Here is a 7,119-nt window from a genome sequence, read left to right on the forward strand (position 1 = left end):
CTCTATCCGTCGTATCCTCGTATCTAAGTTCACGTATATCCTCTTTTAAACAATCCATCCATACTTTCTTCGGTCTACGTTTGTAGCCTTCCAACATTACCATTAGTAGTAAAAAAGTCCACTCTGATAATACTGATTTAACAAACATTTCTTATAACGAATATGTAAAAGAAATTTATTGATATAAAGTACTTAGTACGGATTTGAGTGAGTGCATTGTAGCATTGATATCGACGACCATTAAAGTAGATAAAATAGTTATTAATTAATTTTCGTATGTGATGACTGTTTGTCCTTGCCGTACTGCGCCGATAACAATGTAGATAACAACGAATTCGTTGTCAGCACAATGACTACCTTGTACACTGCGTATAAGACGCAATGACAATTTTTTAATAATAAATCATGCTGGCGATCGTCAAAGATATTTAGAAAAACAACAATTTTTAAATGTGGCAGAGCCCACGTTAATACGAACGAATACAAGACAAAGTAGACAAGTGTAAAGTGAAAGCAATTCTGCACTCCGTCTGATAATACTTACTTATTTTGGTCCTCTTCTTCTTTCTACCCTTTTCTAATAAGGGAAAGATAGGAAGTAGAAGTCGAATTTGCGAGAGATAGGGTGCATAGATAGAGGAGTTATGTTGATTAAGGATAGTAACATATCTATAATTCGGATATCTATTGGCAGAGGTTGCTTCGCTATTTTGGTGAAACAAGGTGGCAGATCGCTCAGTTGTTATAACTATGTTATAACACCAAGTTATCTCTATTAGACTCTATTTTTATTTCAAGTTAAAAAATTATCTGACACGCGCGTAGCGAAGGATATAATGAAAACGTTTGTATTAAAATTACAGTTAGGAATTAAGAAGTTTGCCACAAAAAAGTTTTATTCCGTTTTCCAATTTATAGCCAGCCAGTTACTTTTATTATTTTAAAATACGAAATTCTGAGCTTCTCAAAATGGTTGTTTACCTGCGTAACTGCGTAAGTTACGGAGGGAAAAAGTGGCGACGCCCAATGGGGCAATATCGGCCATCCTTACTGTTTGTAAGCTGCATTATTTCCCCGTCTCGCTTCCTCCTCAAGACTGTGTCCGTAGGGGTGAGGCATTCCGATAGGCCGCCGCTAAGCGGGGATGAAATAAAAGCCTACAGTAGGCGGTATGTAAATACAAGTAAAACTTACGCGGCAACTTTTATGTTCTACATGGTTAACTTCGAAAGCTCAATCCAGTTTAATATTTTAGGTTTACTTTATTGATTAGGATAGTGAAAAAAATTTTGTTATTCGTTAAAGAAATGATTTCCATCGTGTTACAATATAGGACAATGCATTATAAATTTTATCTTGATTTAAAATAGTCTTGAATGAAAGTATTGAAGGGGCAATTTTGTATTACTTTGTTTTTCTCTACGCAGAAGTTACTTTTATAAAATTCTAGTAAAAAGTGTGAATTATTAACGCGGCCACACTTAAAGGTGCTGGGGAGTTGCTTAATTGGTTATGTTATTATGTTAAAAGTTGTTTCAATAAAAAAAGAAACTAATTGCGTGCAGTGTTGCCATTGTTTAATATCAATTTAATCTATCGTTCACACATTTATAAAATATGTTATTTTTAATTATATTTAGTTGATAGATAATTGTGTTTAATGAAACATATAAAAACTTTTATAGTCGCATTGATCTTTTTATAGAATGAATAATGTGGTTATTATTATGTTGAAAAAAACCTGTCAATCAAAAGTATTCTGATATTATTTTCATAATTGTTTATTTACTGATTAATTATAAAACTAAACTAATCAACGAAAACTTTTAAATTCGTTACTTTTATGGTGTAATGATTACTTAAGCAATCCCTTCGTATATGAATTGTAAAACACGGCGTTATTTCCTGATAACCTTCGGTGTAAGCACCGACCAGTTTCGGTTCCGTCGGGGGTCGAACACTATCGCGTCGCTTCGGTCACTGACTGTGATTCACTGATATCTCACCCTGAAGAACGACCCCCGACGGGTCCGAAACTGGTCAGTGCCTACACAGACGGTTGTCACGGGGGTTAAGCCGTGTTTAACAATTTATAATGTACGAGCTGTCGCCCGCAAACTTCGTTAGTGCAGAACATTACCATGTGCATCTACCTTTTAACAGCTACCTTCCAGTCAAAATGCCGTCCAAATCGGTCCACCCGTTCCAGAGATAGCGGTCCGGTAGCCAATTTGACAACGCGAAATTTAAAAAAAATGTAGCCTATAATATGCCCGTTCATGTCAGCTACCCACCAACGGAAGTCCCATATAAATCGGCCCAGCCGTTTCGCAATTACCCGGAATAAACGCGGCTTGCGAACAGAACGACAAAATATTTTTAAATGCGATTTTCGCAAATACATCATCTTCCCGAATTTCTTTATGAGTGTCTGTACTCCAATTTTATTCTATGTACGAGCTGTCGCCCACAAACTTCGTTAGCGTAGAATTTGTTTAAAAAAAAGTTCGTCGATTCATAAATATGCTGTTTTTGCTGACATTCTACAAAACTAAGTAGCGTGTGTTTACGCTTTCACTGTGTTACGTACTTTTACTGAAGGGTAGCTGATATGTACGGGCATATTATAGGTTAAATTTGCGGGCGTCAGATCGTTTTGTTATAATCGTACAGTTTGTACTGCGGAAATATATAAACGTCTCTCTTAGCCACATAAAAAAAACTGAGATCACATGTTTTAAGACCGCTGCATGCGTTCAGTTCTATCTGATTTATCTGAAGAGTCCAGCTGTTCAGTTAGAACTACGGTTATGTAGCGGACTTAGAGTTAATTTCTGGTAGTGCAAACTGGAGAACAGTTTTTGCTTTCAGTATGGGATTGTTTTTACTACAAATTTCGTTTTGGTTGTGCCAATATTTCTTAGATGGATTTGGTTAAATTTTCAACCATAATAATAATAAAATTACAAAAAATCATCTAAACTTATTCAAATTAAAAAACTTAGATATAATTAGAATATTATTTAAATGAAGAGAAAGCAGACTTTTCTAAGATGTATTTTGTGTGGCAGTAGGTAAAGAAAGCCGTAAATCCAGCAAGGGTACAAGGTTTACGACGCACCCAATATTTCGAGCACTAGATCAACGGGCGAAAGGGCGTTGACTTATGCGGCTACACTAGTAGCGTTTACGAATAAATAATATTATTTAATTGCAATAAAAGCTAGTAATGTGTTAGATATTTTAACTTATACTAATATTATAAAGCGTTTTGAATTTAGACATTTGCTATTGCGAATTTGACAAATGTAAACAATAAAATAAAGTTTTTATAATTTCGTGCGGACGAAGCCGCATGGGACTGCTAGTGTTAAATACATACGTCAAATATTTGTACATACATATTAAAATGGTTTTGGTAATCACGATATTATTATACTATACGACAGGTATTATTTTGATTGTTAGTGTGCCTTGTAGTTTTTTTTTAATTAAGACTGGAAAAATATTTGCAACTATCTTACTAGTAGCGTTGTCTTTTGGTGGTTTTAATTACAAAAGTGTTTGAGATATTGTTAAAAAATCGCTGATAGTATGACCATACATTTACGTGCCCGAATTTGCAGCTCCATCAAGTTGTGACGTGAGTACAGCTACCCCTTTCGTCTGCATAAACTAAAACTAACCTAATATCTGTTACAATTAAGACTCAAGTTGGCTTAATCTGCTTTCATGTTATTCATTCCTTGTTTCTAAATATTACAAAGGAAATGGGAAAACTCAATGTGACTTTATACTTCGTTTATTAAAGTTTGTTTTTCTTTGTGAATTTTACCTTTACATTTTTAATTAACAAGCGGGTTTATAGCGTGTATTAAATCTTATTTAATTTATTAGTAACAAAAATCCAAATTTATAATTTTGCATCTGTACGAATGGGTTTTAGTTCAAAGGTAACTTGGAAAAAATTGTTTAAAGTTAAATTTCTATGAAGACAAGTAAATTTTTTACTTATCTTATAATAATTTCACTACCTTTTAATGCAAGGTTCTACTAATTTTTCCAAATAACCCATGGTTTGTCTATCTCTTTTTGTACAGAGTTAACAATCGATAGACATAATTTATGAAGAAAACATTAACATTGAGTAGTAATGATTTATTAAAGATATGTTAATTTCTTACTCAACACGTTTCTCGCAACAACGGATTCGCTAAATCGGAGGACGTTGCTGCTTTACTAATAGTCCTATAGATCATTTTATAAAACGCCTCAAGCGTTACGCCAACTCTGTTATTTTAAACTCTATGGTTATCTTTTTAAGGTTTAGTTTTGCATGCAGATATTATTTTTCTAATCAATTTGTGTTTTTTTATATGGTTTGAGAAATATGTTAATATAATAAGCTATTGTTTTCTACCTCAATATAATTAGGGATCTCTAGTTGGAGTTCTTTCATTTTTAGAATCATAATTTAAATGGATAGGATACGGAACTACTCCAATTCTAGTACTACGAATTTCAGACCATATGAGTCGTAATGGAAATCTTACTAATATTATAAATGCGAAAGTTTAGATGGATGGATGGATGGTTTGTTAGCGTTTGTAGCCTAAACGGCTGAACGGATCTCCATGAAAATTGGCACAGGTTTATAGCATAGACTGGAAGAACACATAGGCTACTTTTTATACCGGGAATAGTTACGGTTCCCGTGGGATTCATTAATTTAGTTTTTTAATGTTTACTCGATCATTCTGCAACGGTTCAACATATCTTATTGAAATTTGGCACAGATATAAAACAAAGTCTGGAGTACACATGGGATAAGCTTCATACCCGAGAAATGTCCGGTTACTGACGGATACGTAGCTTTTTGTAATTTATATAGTTTGCATGTTTTCGAATACCACGCGGACGAAGTCGCGGGCAACAGTTTGTAATTATATATTGTCGTTTAATATTTTTATTAGACTTTATAATCCGACTAGCATTTGCCACACTTCAGACAGACAAAATAACAAACGGGTTAATTTCAAAATTATAATACATCAGTGCTAAATTTATCGAGATTAATTAAGTTTTGAAGATATGACAAACATCCATCCATCCAAAACTTTCGCATTTATAACATCAGTATGTTAGTATGCAGTTTCATATTAGTATGATTAATATTTTATTTCTTTCACATTTGAGATTAAAAACCGCTTATTCGTATAATATTATTATTATAGTCTAAGTTATCTTAGAATACCTCATCGACTTGATTAAAATTGTTAATTTACAACCAACTTGCAGATCGTAATATAACGATTTTCAAAAAATAAAAACATTCCAAACGGCACATTGCAATTTTGTTTAATTAACTACCTATCGCCCGAGACTCTGCCAGCGTAAAATTTGATCGTGGATCTTTGCTGCTTAGGCTACAAACTTTAACATACATCCATCGTCTAAACTTTCGCATTTATAATATTAGTAAGATAATACCCGAATGTGTGATAAGTATTTTTGTTTGTGTTGTGTCATTGTGTATTAGGTAACTAGGCCGTCGAGTTTAGTGGGCAAATCGATTGGACGAGACAGTTTCATTTTTAATAAACAACTATAATAAAGTATTCAAAAAATAAGAAAACCAACTGGTTTAATACATACTGTTTCGTATGAACATTCGTGAGTCAAAGTTATTTGATATCTTAAAATATGATTTTAATAATATAATTTGAATACCTCCTAAACAAAATCATTTGTTGAGTTGTTATTTGTATGTAAATAACTTCATAGCTTCATCATCAACTTGCCCTTACCTGTACGGAAGATCGCCACAGCATGTTCTTGCATATCCTTCACAATCCCTCTTTCATACTTTCTTCGGTCTTCATCTACCTTGGTAGAGATCCACATTCAATCTTAATTCTTTCTTGTTGATGTCCTCATCATCTCGGCGCATATATGTAATTATTTTTATGTTTATGTATTTTTTTATGAATTATATACCCTTCTTTTTATCTATGTTAGCTTTAGTTGTCTTTGTTCTCTGTTTTATATACTTTATTCATTTTTATTAAGCTATGCTATGCTATAAATGCTTTACATATAAGTTTAATCTACATAATTTTATAGAGTACATAAATAGCTAGCTATAAAATAAAAATATATAATATACTTATACATTGACAGTACAAAACAAAGAGTTACCATTCCGAGTGCAGAAGTAACAAATCAAACCGAAATATATTGGTTATAAAAGTGCAACAAGTATGCGAAATGTACACTTCGCGTGTATGTATACCCACTTGGTTTTATAGGCCATAAACGGCCTTTACGACCGTCCGGGTAATACCATCCGGCTAAAAGGGTTGGGGCTCTACACCGCCTTATATAGCTCACGATAATTAAAAAAAAACATCTGTGAAATTTCACTTTTTTTGACAGTTAAAAGCTAGATAAGTGCAATCTAAGCACTAAAAGTATAATTCTAATGGACCGAGCTAGCAAGTAACCAACACTTGTTTGTATATTTATTGTACATCAAGAGCAAAATTTGCTAGCTATCCGCCTCAAACTTCGTTAGCGCCTAATTTAAAACAAATGGACGTCAATAACATTCCCACGTGTCTTCCTCACCTACGTTCCAGTCAAAGTCCCGTCAAAATCGGTCAACTCGCTCCAGAAATAGCGGTTCGGGCGCCATTTTGATAGGGCGGAATAAAAAACAAAGTCGCCTATAATATGCCCGTCCTTTTCAGTTACCTTTCAGTGAAAGTCCCATCAAAATTGGCCAAGCTGTTTCAGAGATTACCGGGAACGCGGCTTGCGGACAGGCAGACAATTTTTTAAATGCGATTTTCGTTATAAGCAATGCAAATATACCATCTTCCCGAATTCTGGAATTTTTCCATTGATATTACAAACAGACACTCCAATTTTATTACATGTATATAGATACATAAGGTGGCAAATGAGCAAGCGACCACTTGAACCCGCCGAAATGGCAAAGAGATCGCTGCCCGTAGACATCCGCAATTGCAGATGCGTTGCTTAACCATATTGACGAAGGGGGAGACGCACATAATGAGGATATTTTCCCTTTCTATTCGACTCCTCTAACGCCAAATC

The sequence above is a fragment of the Papilio polytes genome, unplaced genomic scaffold (assembly GCF_000836215.1).
Source record: "Papilio polytes unplaced genomic scaffold, Ppol_1.0 DF820621.1, whole genome shotgun sequence".
Taxonomy (NCBI): domain Eukaryota; kingdom Metazoa; phylum Arthropoda; class Insecta; order Lepidoptera; family Papilionidae; genus Papilio; species Papilio polytes.